The sequence below is a fragment of the Schistocerca piceifrons genome, unplaced genomic scaffold (genome assembly GCF_021461385.2).
Source record: "Schistocerca piceifrons isolate TAMUIC-IGC-003096 unplaced genomic scaffold, iqSchPice1.1 HiC_scaffold_943, whole genome shotgun sequence".
In the NCBI taxonomy this organism is placed as follows: Eukaryota; Metazoa; Arthropoda; class Insecta; order Orthoptera; family Acrididae; genus Schistocerca; species Schistocerca piceifrons.
The window spans coordinates 355,001-370,000 of NW_025729216.1; the positions used below are offsets into that span (position 1 = coordinate 355,001).

The window sequence follows — 15,000 nt, forward strand, 5'->3', positions numbered from 1 at the left end:
CCAACCGGCCCGGTCTTATGCTGCGGTTGCTAGAGCCCCAGTTGCCAAGGCACCGACAGCGAAACAAACCATACAGGACAACATTAAGAAAGTTGCTCCCACAGTGTTCATTAAGCCTAAACCTGGTGATGACATTAAGGCTGTTAAGTCAGCATTTGAGAAGTGCATTGATCCTAAGAAGGATAAGATAAAGATAAACAATGTACGCACGGCAAAGAATGTGCTCATAGTAGAAACGGCATCACAAGAGGACTGCCAAAAGATTTTAAGCAATGAACAATTGAGCAATAAAGTGAAGTGCGAACCTCCTCGCAAGCGTCGACCTTTGATGTGTCTGTATGACGTACCTACGTACATGACAACAGACAATCTGCTAGACGCAATTTACACGCAAAATTTTGACGTGAACATGTCAAGAGGAGAATTCGATGAGCAATTTAAGTTACGCTTTAAAGTAGGACCACGTGGGAAACTGACAGTACACCACGTGGTAGAAGTCTCGCCAGGTTTATGGAAATTACTAACGAGAGTGGGTCGGTTGTATGTTGGCTACTCTGCGTTGAATATAAAAGATTACCTGGCAGTGCCGAGATGCACTAAATGCCAGGACATTAATCATACAAACAAGTATTGTACGCAACCTGATATCATGTGCGGCCATTGTGGCCTCTCTGGACATATTAAGAATGGCTGTCCTAATAAGGACAAAGCGGCAGTATGTGTACCATGCAGAAGACGAGGCCGCAAGTGTGGTGGACCTAAAGATTGTCCAACCCACCGAATGTTCTTAGACAGACTTGTCCAAAGAACAGATTACGGCGATATTTAAAGTGGTACAAGTCAATGCCATGCGCAGCCAGATGGTTGCACATGAGCTACGGAAGGTAGCGGAACAAGAAGGAGTTGATATTCTTCTGATACAAGAACCGAACTCCTGTGCGGGTCGAGTCCCTGGTTTTCCTGCAACAGCACAGGTGGTATCCTCAGGTGGGAACCCCATGAGTGCAATTATAGTATTGAATAAAACTATTAAAACTACGATATTAAATCAGTTCTGTACTGAGCATATTATAGTTGTACAACTAAATCTGCTGTCTTACAGTATGTACGTTGTAAACGTCTACTGCCAATTCAGACATGATATCAAGATTTATCTTGATCAGCTGAGTTGGATACTAAGAGTTTTAGCCGGGCAGGCTATAATTGTAGCTCTTGATGCTAATGCGAAGTCCCCACTCTGGCACAGCGATGTACAGGACGGTAGGGGTGCGGAGCTTGTGGATTTGATAATGGAAACGCACATGTATGTGCTAAACTTGCCTGGGTACCCCCCGACCTACTCAGGGAGGGCGGGTGCAACATCAAATATTGATGTCACACTAGCAAGCGAGAGGGCAGCACCCCACGTCCATAACTGGCAAGTAAGAGAACATCTAACTGTCAGTGACCATAACTGTATAACATTTGATATAGCGCCGACCATCGCGGATGTGCCAGGCGAGTGGGTGGAACGCTTCAATTATGCTCGGACAGACTGGGACCGACTCGTGCAGGTGTTCAGTCCTCCCGAGTTCGGAGAGGACATAGGTAATATTGATGAAGCTGTGGAGGAGCTGGTAAGCTCCGTGCAAACGGCTATCACACTGGCTGTACCTCGAATAGCGAGATACATCTGCAGGGAGTCCACCCCATGGACCCCTGAATTGACTGTGCTCAAACGGTCGGTCAGAAGGGCGCGAAGCAACTACCAAAGGAGCTTTGCCCATGACGAACGACAATACCACCTGCGTATTTATCGTCGTCTGAAGCAGAGATACAAGGATCAGTTGGACATTACAAGGCGCCAATCCTGGGAAAAATTTGTGAACGATCAGCTGGGAACAGACCCTTGGGGAGTTCCTTACAAAATCGTTCGAGAAAAAATAAGATCGCCCATGATGCTGTCTACGCTACGTGCTGGGGATGGAGACACGACCAAGAATTGGGAAGAAACAGCAAGGTTGCTGTTGGATACATTATTGCCTGATGACATTGAGGACCAAGACTCGCACGAGCAGCGGGACATACGTCAGGCGCTGTCGATTCCGTATCTTAACGATACAAACGTGTGCCCTTTCTCAGCAGAGGAGGTAGAAGCAACCATCTACACCTTTGCAAGGAAGAAGGCGCCTGGTCCTGACGGGATCCCTGTGGAGATCTTACAGGGACTCGCACACTTGGTCGCCCCGGCACTAAGTCGTATTTACAACAGTTGTTTACAAAGGGGCTATTATCCACTAAAGTGGAAAACTGCAGAAGTTGTAGTTATCAGGAAAGGCCCTGATAAAGATCCAACAGTGCCGAAATCCTATCGGCCTATCTGTCTGCTGGATGTAATGGGCAAAGCATTTGAGAAGTTGCTGGCTGACCGTCTCCAGAGTCATCGAACTCTGTATGGTATGAGTGATAGGCAGTTCGGATTCCGAAAGGGTCGCTCCACCCAGGATGCGATCAATGAGGTTTGCCGAATTGTTCACTCTGCGACATCAAAGTATGTACTTGGCATAATGATAGACATCTCAGGGGCCTTCGACAACCTGTGGTGGCCGGCACTCTTCTCTCGCCTGCGAGAGATTGGGTGCCCGCAGCTGCTGTATGGCTGTCTGGAGGCCTACTGTGATGGAAGGACTGCTAAGATAACGGCTCCTGGAGCCGTCGTATCTAAAAGAGTATCCCGTGGTTGTCCCCAGGGATCGGTGTGTGGTCCCATTTTCTGGGATATTAACATGGAACCTTTGTTGAACGTCCTGCAGCGAGAGACTGCAGTTCTGGGAGTCGTTGCTTATGCGGATGATCTCGCAATTCTAGTAGAAGGTGACACTCGCAATGTGATCGAGGACCGATCACGACTGGTTATTGAACTATTAACCAACTGGTGTACGAAGACTAAAATGTCTATAGCACCACAAAAATCCCTATATATGCTCTTGAAAGGCAAGTTAAATAGGGACCCAACAGTCAGAATTAATGGCCAAGCAGTGTCACGACAGAGATATGCCCGTTACCTTGGGGTATATTTAGATGAGAATTGGAGTTTCATTCCGCATATCGAGCAAATAACGACAAAGTCCCTAGCTTCGTTCAATAAGATAATATCAATTGGACAAAGAAGGTTCCATCTGCCGTCAAAGGCAATAAATATTTACCATAACAGCATATTGGCACCAATAGTAGGGCACGCATCCAGTGTGTGGGCCCACAGGTTAGCTCTGGTGCGGCCTGCCGCTGCTGTCAGGCGAATACAGAGGAACGTTCTGTTGAGATGCATTGGAGCATTCAACACAAGTCCAACAGATGCACTGTTGGTAATTATGGGTCTATGTCCATTAGACCTAATAATAAGGCAGCACGCAGCCTTCTATTGGCTGCGCAAACAGAACATCGACAGGGTACAAGATATAATGGGCGTTCCTCTGGTAAGTGTCAAAGCCATTCGCAAGAAAGTGCTTGACATTTGGCAGGACGAATGGGATGGATCCAGTACGGGCCGTAGAGTCCATGGGTTTATACCCACAGTAAGGGGAAGATTAAATAACAAGATAATGAAGCCCTCACAGGGCATAGTTCACTTCCTCACAGGACATGGTCCTTATCCCACGTACCTGCATAAAATAGGGAAAAGGCCAACACCGGAGTGTGACTGTGGTGCCCACGAAGGATCGCCAGAACACATAGTGTTCGAGTGCCCAATATACGAACAGGCTGTCTCAGGGGAGAGGCAGCTTCTGCGTACTAGAAATGTTAATGAAATATTAACAGAAAGCGAAATGTTCAGCAATTTCGCAAAATTGGTTAACAAAATCTCAAGGGAGGCCCAGCGAGCCTACCTTGGGAGAGAGTAAATGCGCTTAAGATCTAATGCGCAATTGTATATATGTATATACTATGTTTGTTTAAGTCTTGACTTAGAGTAGGTAGTAGTTGTAGTTGTAGTTAGTTCAGCATGGTGGTGGGGGGAATAAAAGTAGCACAAATGGAGTGGTTTCTCTAGAAGTAGCGGCCCGCCTCCACGTGGCTAGGGACGGGCAACTCTCTGGCAGCGTTCCAGAGAGGCTAAGAGGCCGATAATCGCCAATAAGCAAAGCTACTTAAAACTAGATAGTATGCATGCACTAATAATCCACTCCTGTAGTGTAATAGCAGAGATAGTTAGTCACAATACGCCCACTCAAAAGTGTTAGAAAGTGGGTTATGCATGTTCCATAAATTTGGGAAAAAAAAAAAAAAAAAAAAAAAAAAAAAAAAAAAAAAAAAAATAAAAAAAAAAATAAATTTTGTCCCTATACATGAGCCGCGACCTGTACCACTTACGAGCGAGAGACGCGATCGCGTTGCTCACTGTACGGCGTCCGATACCGAGCCATCAGCATGTCGGTCCCCATTCGCGTTGCACTCGCACTCGCACTCGCACTCGCAGTCGCAAAAACGTGGGCAAATATATTACGCGGAAGAGTTATAACAGACCGAGCCCCACTGCATGGGGGGAGTCTTTGTCACTAATGTACACAGATGGAACATTTTGGACTGGAACCAGATTACCCGTACACACGGCGCTGATTAGTAATCAATGCAGAGCCATCAAATTACAGAATATATATACAACTGTCCGTATACATGCTGAAAGAGTGTGCCCACAATGGGAACCACACGTCAGCCAGACACTCTCATCACGCACCACTCTCTGCTTCTAACGGGCGCACATACAATATGTAAGCACCAGCATGGAACAACATCCAGTGCATCCTCTCCGCCACATTACACAATCCACACTATCACAACCAGACCAGGAGGTCCATGCGGAAAATAGAATATCCCCCCCTTTCGACATCCACCATTGCGCAGATAAGGCACCAATACCCACACATGTCCTATACAACGGTGCACCCAACATCACAATAGTACCTCCTGTCACAGCCCACAAACAATGACCTGAGTCAAAGACACAGGTCTGACACAAGCATAGAATTGGAGCGCCGCCTCTAATAAGCCAAAGGTGCATCCTGACGTGACAAATCTCATCATGTCACAAGCATTCACTTACTATAATCACTATCAACGAACGTGCCGCCCCCGCCCCCCCCCCTACACCTTTCCTTACAACAACGTGTAACCTAACCTAACCTATGTTGTACCTTAACCTAACCTATGTTGTGCCTTAACCTAACCCATGTTGTGCCTTAACCTAACCCATGTTGTGCCTTAACCTAACCCATGTTGTGCCTTAACCTAACCCATGTTGTGCCTTAACCTAACCCATGTTGTGCCTTAACCTAACCCATGTTGTGCCTTAACCTAACCCATGTTGTGCCTTAACCTAACCCATGTTGTGCCTTAACCTAACCCATGTTGTGCCTTAACCTAACCCATGTTGTGCCTTAACCTAACCCATGTTGTGCCTTAACCTAACCCATGTTGTGCCTTAACCTAACCCATGTTGTGCCTTAACCTAACCCATGTTGTGCCTTAACCTAACCCATGTTGTGCCTTAACCTAACCCATGTTGTACCTTAACCTAACCCATGTTGTACCTTAACCTAACCCATGTTGTACCCTAACCTAACCCATGTTGTCCCCTAACCTAACCCATGTTGTCCCCTAACCTAACCCATGTTGTCCCCTAACCTAACCCATGTTGTCCCCTAACCTAACCCATGTTGTCCCCTAACCTAACCCATGTTGTCCCCTAACCTAACCCATGTTGTCCCCTAACCTAACCCATGTTGTCCCCTAACCTAACCCATGTTGTGCCTTAACCTAACCCATGTTGTGCCTTAACCTAACCCATGTTGTCCCCTAACCTAACCCATGTTGTCCCCTAACCTAACCCATGTTGTCCCCTAACCTAACCCACGTTGTCCGCTAACGTAACCCACGTTGTCGCCTAAACCTGCTCTGTAATTGTTATACGACTCGTTCAATTAGTGTAGTGTTGCCCACCCGCAACCCTCGCAATATAGTTCGCTACTCGCACTGCCCGCTCCCCTGTGTATCGCTTCATGTTAAACACCTTGCAAGTCTTGCTGACTTTCCACATGCTCCTGCTGTACACTGTAATGTGGATGGCAGCAGGACGTACATGCCGCCCCCCCCCCCCACCCCTCCCCACGTCCCCACGTCCCCACCTTGCCCCCTGCCTTCGCAAGCTGGTTGGTGACAAGTTTGCATGTTCAATGCCCTTCGCATGCGACGTACGCAGGCTACGTTGTGGTGCGGCCTGTGTCAACTGTCCGCTGATGTCGTACGCGTGAACCACAATCTGTACTGCACATTCGTCCTTATGTACTGAATGATACATCGTGGCACATGTGTGACCGTACAACGACTGCGCCCAAAAACGGCGGACCATACAGTGCAAATATTGTGCACGCAGCTACGTGTCGTCTCCCTATGAGAGCTGGATTGCAGTGTGGTACGCCATAGAGACGTGTGGGAGGAACGGACGCCGTGGATGGCGATCAGCATGAGCTGTCTGTTGATGTATTCGGACCTAGTCGTCTCTCCTCACACACCGTGATGGCATGGTGCACCGCGTTCCATATCTGCGACATGCTACAGAGGCCGGTTGACAGTCGTTCGAGCAATGGACATCGCATACGTACGGGGGCCACCTTCCACGTATTGTCTAGGCGTGCACATTTTGTTGCGTGTATGTGGGCAGACGTAGTGTGGCGTGACACCTGACACAGGCATGCAATAATCGTTGAAGTTGCAAATGGCGATGGACGCCTGCGTTTTCTGGTGAAGTTACGCAAATGAAGAAATGGTAACCTGTTGTGGTGCGGTTGTTCTCGCTAGGGGTGAATCGGTGATGGCGACGATAGGTTGAGGTACTAACCGGTTGTTCCAGCGATACCCACCATGCCGACGAAACTGAACGGCATCTGGGTGTGAAGCGATACGCGGCGGTGGCTGGGTGGGACCGTCCCCGGCCGGTGAGGGGGCGCCTCCCGGCGTGCTGGCCGCGCGGTGCGTGGGCGCACGCGCTACAGCCGGCTGGTGGGGGCGGCCAGTGGCAGGCGCGCCGGCCGACGGACGCGGCAGGCGTCGCAGCTGCGCGCCGGCGCACCCTGCGCGCGGCGCCGTGCGGCCAAAGTAGGTCCTCGCGGGCCCGGTGCGAAGCGCGGTGGACATCTTCAGTGTGCTGGTCCGATTGAGGACTGTGTGCGTTGAGGATGCGCCGCCGCCCGGCGCTCGGCGCCGCGACGCCGTCTGCTGCTCGGTCGCCCCAGCGGTTCTCGCTGGTGGTTTGTATCGCAGCTGTGCGGATGTGTTGGCGCGTGCGCTGTGCTGGGAGAGTTCGCTTCGGCACCCAAGTGGGGCTTTTGTCCTTCTGTGGCGCTGGCGTTGGAGCTGCCGGTCACCGTAGGTGGCGCGTGTTGTCTCCCGCCGGCAATGCCACGACAGCACGCTCCCGGGCCTCTGTCGGCAGCGGCAAGCTCAGTTGGGAGCACGGGTGGTCGCACCGAAAGCGTCTACTCGCCTAACTCCGGGCGATTGCGCCTCTCTCGAACCCGACCAAGTACTTGGGACGGCGCTGCGCGCCGCCGGGACCTGAGAGGGTTTCGAGGTGTATTGTGCAGGGGAGCTCAGCCTCCTCCTGTTTGCAGAATGATTGAGCGGACGCTTGCGTGTTCGCGCGGGCCCCCGGGACACACTCCCGGGCGGCCGGCTGCTCAGCTCTAGTTGACGCAGCTCCCTGGTTGATCATGCCAGTAGTCATATGCTTGTCTCAAAGATTAAGCCATGCATGTCTCAGTACAAGCCGCATTAAGGTGAAACCGCGAATGGCTCATTAAATCAGTTATGGTTCCTTAGATCGTACCCACGTTACTTGGATAACTGTGGTAATTCTAGAGCTAATACATGCAAACAGAGTCCCGACCAGAGATGGAAGGGACGCTTTTATTAGATCAAAACCAATCGGTCGGCTCGTCCGGTCCGTTTGCCTTGGTGACTCTGAATAACTTTGGGCTGATCGCACGGTCCTCGTACCGGCGACGCATCTTTCAAATGTCTGCCTTATCAACTGTCGATGGTAGGTTCTGCGCCTACCATGGTTGTAACGGGGAATCAGGGTTCGATTCCGGAGAGGGAGCCTGAGAAACGGCTACCACATCCAAGGAAGGCAGCAGGCGCGCAAATTACCCACTCCCGGCACGGGGAGGTAGTGACGAAAAATAACGATACGGGACTCATCCGAGGCCCCGTAATCGGAATGAGTACACTTTAAATCCTTTAACGAGTATCTATTGGAGGGCAAGTCTGGTGCCAGCAGCCGCGGTAATTCCAGCTCCAATAGCGTATATTAAAGTTGTTGCGGTTAAAAAGCTCGTAGTTGGATTTGTGTCCCACGCTGTTGGTTCACCGCCCGTCGGTGTTTAACTGGCATGTATCGTGGGACGTCCTGCCGGTGGGGCGAGCTGAAGGCGTGCGACCGCCCCGTGCGTGCTCGTGCGTCCCGAGGCGGACCCCGTTGAAATCCTACCAGGGTGCTCTTTATTGAGTGTCTCGGTGGGCCGGCACGTTTACTTTGAACAAATTAGAGTGCTTAAAGCAGGCAAGCCCGCCTGAATACTGTGTGCATGGAATAATGGAATAGGACCTCGGTTCTATTTTGTTGGTTTTCGGAACCCGAGGTAATGATTAATAGGGACAGGCGGGGGCATTCGTATTGCGACGTTAGAGGTGAAATTCTTGGATCGTCGCAAGACGAACAGAAGCGAAAGCATTTGCCAAGTATGTTTTCATTAATCAAGAACGAAAGTTAGAGGTTCGAAGGCGATCAGATACCGCCCTAGTTCTAACCATAAACGATGCCAGCCAGCGATCCGCCGCAGTTCCTCCGATGACTCGGCGGGCAGCCTCCGGGAAACCAAAGCTTTTGGGTTCCGGGGGAAGTATGGTTGCAAAGCTGAAACTTAAAGGAATTGACGGAAGGGCACCACCAGGAGTGGAGCCTGCGGCTTAATTTGACTCAACACGGGAAACCTCACCAGGCCCGGACACCGGAAGGATTGACAGATTGATAGCTCTTTCTTGATTCGGTGGGTGGTGGTGCATGGCCGTTCTTAGTTGGTGGAGCGATTTGTCTGGTTAATTCCGATAACGAACGAGACTCTAGCCTGCTAACTAGTCGCGTGACATCCTTCGTGCTGTCAGCGATTACTTTTCTTCTTAGAGGGACAGGCGGCTTCTAGCCGCACGAGATTGAGCAATAACAGGTCTGTGATGCCCTTAGATGTTCTGGGCCGCACGCGCGCTACACTGAAGGAATCAGCGTGTCTTCCTAGGCCGAAAGGTCGGGGTAACCCGCTGAACCTCCTTCGTGCTAGGGATTGGGGCTTGCAATTGTTCCCCATGAACGAGGAATTCCCAGTAAGCGCGAGTCATAAGCTCGCGTTGATTACGTCCCTGCCCTTTGTACACACCGCCCGTCGCTACTACCGATTGAATGATTTAGTGAGGTCTTCGGACTGGTACGCGGCATTGACTCTGTCGTTGCCGATGCTACCGGAAAGATGACCAAACTTGATCATTTAGAGGAAGTAAAAGTCGTAACAAGGTTTCCGTAGGTGAACCTGCGGAAGGATCATTACCGACTAGACTGCATGTCTTTCGATGTGCGTGTCGTGTCGCGCAACACGCTACCTGTACGGCTCGCAGTAGCCGTGCGCCGCGTGCGGAACCACGCGTGCCTCTCAAAACTAGCGGCAATGTTGTGTGGTACGAGCGCTGGAGCGGCTGGCGTGCGGCACCTGGCGCCTGGCGCCGGTTTTGAATGACTTTCGCCCGAGTGCCTGTCCGCTCCGGTGTGGAGCCGTACGACGCCCGTCGGCCGTGAGGCCGTTGGACACAGAACGCTGGAACAGGGGCCGCCACACGCCTCACTCCCGCCTATGCGACCGTCTCGAAAGAGGCGGCGGAAACTGAGAAAAGATCACCCAGGACGGTGGATCACTCGGCTCGTGGGTCGATGAAGAACGCAGCAAATTGCGCGTCGACATGTGAACTGCAGGACACATGAACATCGACGTTTCGAACGCACATTGCGGTCCATGGATTCCGTTCCCGGGCCACGTCTGGCTGAGGGTCGGCTACGTATACTGAAGCGCGCGGCGTTTGCCCCGCTTCGCAGACCTGGGAGTGTCGCGGCCGCCTGTGGGGCCGGCCGCGTCTCCTCAAACGTGCGATGCGCGCCCGTCGCCTGGCGGTTCGCATACCGGTACTTTCTCGGTAGCGTGCACAGCCGGCTGGCGGTGTGGCGTGCGACACCTCGTACAACGACCTCAGAGCAGGCGAGACTACCCGCTGAATTTAAGCATATTACTAAGCGGAGGAAAAGAAACTAACAAGGATTCCCCCAGTAGCGGCGAGCGAACAGGGAAGAGTCCAGCACCGAACCCCGCAGGCTGCCGCCTGTCGTGGCATGTGGTGTTTGGGAGGGTCCACTACCCCGACGCCTCGCGCCGAGCCCAAGTCCAACTTGAATGAGGCCACGGCCCGTAGAGGGTGCCAGGCCCGTAGCGGCCGGTGCGAGCGTCGGCGGGACCTCTCCTTCGAGTCGGGTTGCTTGAGAGTGCAGCTCCAAGTGGGTGGTAAACTCCATCTGAGACTAAATATGACCACGAGACCGATAGCGAACAAGTACCGTGAGGGAAAGTTGAAAAGAACTTTGAAGAGAGAGTTCAAAAGTACGTGAAACCGTTCTGGGGTAAACGTGAGAAGTCCGAAAGGTCGAACGGGTGAGATTCACGCCCATCCGGCCACTGGCCTCCGCCCTCGGCAGATGGGGCCGGCCGCCCGCGCGGAGCAATCCGCGGCGGGGTCGTGTCCGGTTGCCTTTCCACTCGCCGCGGGGTGGGGCCGTTCCGGTGTGCGGTGGGCCGCACTTCTCCCCTAGTAGGACGTCGCGACCCGCTGGGTGCCGGCCTACGGCCCGGGTGCGCAGCCTGTCCTTCCGCGGGCCTCGGTTCGCGTCTGTTGGGCAGAGCCCCGGTGTCCTGGCTGGCTGCCCGGCGGTATATCTGGAGGACTCGATTCGCCCCTTTGGGCGCTCGGGCTCCCGGCAAGCGCGCGCGGTTCTTCCCGGATGACGGACCTACCTGGCCCGGCCCCGGACCCGCGCCGCTGTTGGCTCGGGATGCTCTCGGGCGGAATAATCGCTCCCGTCAGCGGCGCTTCAGCTTTGGACAATTTCACGACCCGTCTTGAAACACGGACCAAGGAGTCTAACATGTGCGCGAGTCATTGGGCTGTACGAAACCTAAAGGCGTAATGAAAGTGAAGGTCTCGCCTTGCGCGGGCCGAGGGAGGATGGGGCTTCCCCGCCCTTCACGGGGCGGCGGCCTCCGCACTCCCGGGGCGTCTCGTCCTCATTGCGAGGTGAGGCGCACCTAGAGCGTACACGTTGGGACCCGAAAGATGGTGAACTATGCCTGGCCAGGACGAAGTCAGGGGAAACCCTGATGGAGGTCCGTAGCGATTCTGACGTGCAAATCGATCGTCGGAGCTGGGTATAGGGGCGAAAGACTAATCGAACCATCTAGTAGCTGGTTCCCTCCGAAGTTTCCCTCAGGATAGCTGGTGCTCGTACGAGTCTCATCCGGTAAAGCGAATGATTAGAGGCCTTGGGGCCGAAACGACCTCAACCTATTCTCAAACTTTAAATGGGTGAGATCTCCGGCTTGCTTGATATGCTGAAGCCGCGAGCAAACGACTCGGATCGGAGTGCCAAGTGGGCCACTTTTGGTAAGCAGAACTGGCGCTGTGGGATGAACCAAACGCCGAGTTAAGGCGCCCGAATCGACGCTCATGGGAAACCATGAAAGGCGTTGGTTGCTTAAGACAGCAGGACGGTGGCCATGGAAGTCGGAATCCGCTAAGGAGTGTGTAACAACTCACCTGCCGAAGCAACTAGCCCTGAAAATGGATGGCGCTGAAGCGTCGTGCCTATACTCGGCCGTCAGTCTGGCAGTCATGGCCGGTCCTTGCGGCCGGCCGCGAAGCCCTGACGAGTAGGAGGGTCGCGGCGGTGGGCGCAGAAGGGTCTGGGCGTGAGCCTGCCTGGAGCCGCCGTCGGTGCAGATCTTGGTGGTAGTAGCAAATACTCCAGCGAGGCCCTGGAGGGCTGACGCGGAGAAGGGTTTCGTGTGAACAGCCGTTGCACACGAGTCAGTCGATCCTAAGCCCTAGGAGAAATCCGATGTTGATGGGGGCCGTCATAGCATGATGCGCTTTGTGCTGGCCCCCGTTGGGCGAAAGGGAATCCGGTTCCTATTCCGGAACCCGGCAGCGGAACCGATACAAGTCGGGCCCCTCTTTTAGAGATGCTCGTCGGGGTAACCCAAAAGGACCCGGAGACGCCGTCGGGAGATCGGGGAAGAGTTTTCTTTTCTGCATGAGCGTTCGAGTTCCCTGGAATCCTCTAGCAGGGAGATAGGGTTTGGAACGCGAAGAGCACCGCAGTTGCGGCGGTGTCCCGATCTTCCCCTCGGACCTTGAAAATCCGGGAGAGGGCCACGTGGAGGTGTCGCGCCGGTTCGTACCCATATCCGCAGCAGGTCTCCAAGGTGAAGAGCCTCTAGTCGATAGAATAATGTAGGTAAGGGAAGTCGGCAAATTGGATCCGTAACTTCGGGATAAGGATTGGCTCTGAGGATCGGGGCGTGTCGGGCTTGGTCGGGAAGTGGGTCAGCGCTAACGTGCCGGGCCTGGGCGAGGTGAGTGCCGTAGGGGTGCCGGTAAGTGCGGGCGTTTAGCGCGGGCGTGGTCTGCTCTCGCCGTTGGTCGGCCTCGTGCTGGCCGGCGGTGCAGGATGCGCGCGCCTGCGCGGCGTTCGCGCCCCGGTGCTTCAACCTGCGTGCAGGATCCGAGCTCGGTCCCGTGCCTTGGCCTCCCACGGATCTTCCTTGCTGCGAGGCCGCGTCCGCCTTAGCGTGCTCCTCCGGGGGCGCGCGGGTGCGCGGATTCTCTTCGGCCGCCATTCAACGATCAACTCAGAACTGGCACGGACTGGGGGAATCCGACTGTCTAATTAAAACAAAGCATTGCGATGGCCCTAGCGGGTGTTGACGCAATGTGATTTCTGCCCAGTGCTCTGAATGTCAACGTGAAGAAATTCAAGCAAGCGCGGGTAAACGGCGGGAGTAACTATGACTCTCTTAAGGTGGCCAAGTGGCGGCGGTGTGGCTGCATCCGGACTTGGCTTCTCGAAGTGCGGTCTTGATGTAGTCGTGCTGCTGCTGCGAGGTGCCTTCCTTGGGTTATAGTTACAGGGTGAGTGATGCGCAATACATGGGCCTAGCCCTCTTAGCCTCTCCTCTCCTGCGGTCTTCTCCCCTTCTCGTGGGCCCGCTGATTTCGCAGAGTGGAAGACCGCACCAGGGGCTTGGGGGGGTTACCAGCCCCCCCTCGCACTATCCCTTTGTTAGTTGGGGGCAGTAAGCAGAGAATAAGTGGTGGCCCTTCCGCTGAAGGTGCCACCCCAACTCCCCCAGCACCTAGCCGGCCAACCGGCCGTGCCGAAAATCTTGTAACTTTTGCAGCTATGTATACCTGTAGTGAGTGCCACCGCAGCTTTACAACCAAGAACGGTCTCGGGGTCCATCGCCGCCGCCAACATCTTGCGGCCGCCAACGCGGAGATCGTCACGGAGAGGCATCGCGCGAGGTGGACGGAGGAAGAAGTCCTGTCGCTCGCCAAGGCGGAGGCCGAACTGTTCCTTGAGAGGGACGCCCGGTTCTTCTTCGTCAATCAAGAACTCATCAGGATGTTCCCCGACCGAACGCTCGAGGCGATCAAGTGCCGACGGCGGCAAGCTGCCCACAAGCAGCTTCTCCGCCAATTCATGGAGGCGCTTGAGATCGGTCGGGGGGAAGAGCCGGCGTCCCGCCGGGGAGCAGCGAGCCCGCTGCCTGACGCGGGCGAGGCCGCTGCGCCGCCCGTCGACGCAGCCGAGGACTTCGCGGCCGACACCACCGGGCCGCCGCCGGAGGGGCCGACTGACGCCGCCATCTGGGAGCATCTGGCGGGGCTACCCGCTTCCGCCCAGCGTTTCTCTGCCCTGGATCGTGTCATAGGTCTGGGGCGGGGCACGCCGCCCGATGTCATCCTGGGCATGCTCCCGGATGCCCTTGCGTCGGTCGGGTCCAGAGGGGAGAGATCGATCACCAGGACACAGCGGCCGCGCCAACCATCGAAGCGGCCGCCTGCCGCGCCGCCGACGCAGAAGCGCAAGCGGCGCCGCTGGGAGTACGCGAGAACGCAGGATGCCTTCCGACGGTCGCGTGCACGTTGCGTGCGCGGCCTCTTGGATGGCACCCTGCTCCAGCCGCCACCTGCCATCCCTGGTCTGCTGGACTTCTGGGCGGACCTCTTCACCAAGAAGCCCATCTCCACCGCGGGCTTCATTCGTGACCGCCTCCTCCCGCACTCAGAGCCTGTCGCTCTCGAGTGCATATGGGGGCCGGTCACACATGAGGAGGTCGCCGCCGCGTTGCCGCCCAGGGGATCAGCAGCCGGGCCGGACGGCCTTACCCCAGCGGAGTTGCGGCGCCTGCCGCACGAAGTCCTGGTGAAAGTGATGAATCTCTTCCTTCTGGCCCGCGCCCTTCCGGAACGCCTGCTTCGCGCGCGGACGTCCCTTCTCCCGAAAACGGCTGCACCAACATCCCCCGCTGACTTTCGCCCCATTACGGTCTGCTCGGTGTTGGCGCGGACCTTTCACAAGGTTCTCGCGTCACGCCTGATGCGCGCATGTGCTGTGGACGAACGTCAGCGGGCATTCATCCCTCGGGATGGGATGTTGGAAAATACCTTCATCTTGGACACTGCTCTCACCGACGCAGTTCGCTCCTGCCGCTCTGTCTTTGTGGCATCGATCGACGTATCTAAGGCATTCGATTCGGTAGATCATGCTGCCCTTCGCACCGTGCTGAAGGCGCATGGCCTGCCGGATTGCTT

General features: G+C 54.7%; 2 non-coding genes and 1 pseudogene across 2 annotated transcripts; all 3 read left to right on the top strand.

The window, feature by feature from the left end:
* The first annotated feature begins 7,732 nt into the window (after nucleotides 1–7,732).
* LOC124773008 lies at nucleotides 7,733–9,634 on the top strand. Its single transcript, XR_007014458.1, has one exon. It is a non-coding gene; the product is annotated as a small subunit ribosomal RNA (ribosomal RNA).
* A 343-nt stretch (nucleotides 9,635–9,977) lies between these two features.
* LOC124772806 lies at nucleotides 9,978–10,132 on the top strand. The gene has a single exon (XR_007014266.1). It is a non-coding gene; the product is annotated as a 5.8S ribosomal RNA (ribosomal RNA).
* A 188-nt stretch (nucleotides 10,133–10,320) lies between these two features.
* Nucleotides 10,321–15,000, top strand: part of LOC124772592 — a 7,961-nt pseudogene continuing 3,281 nt past the window's right edge.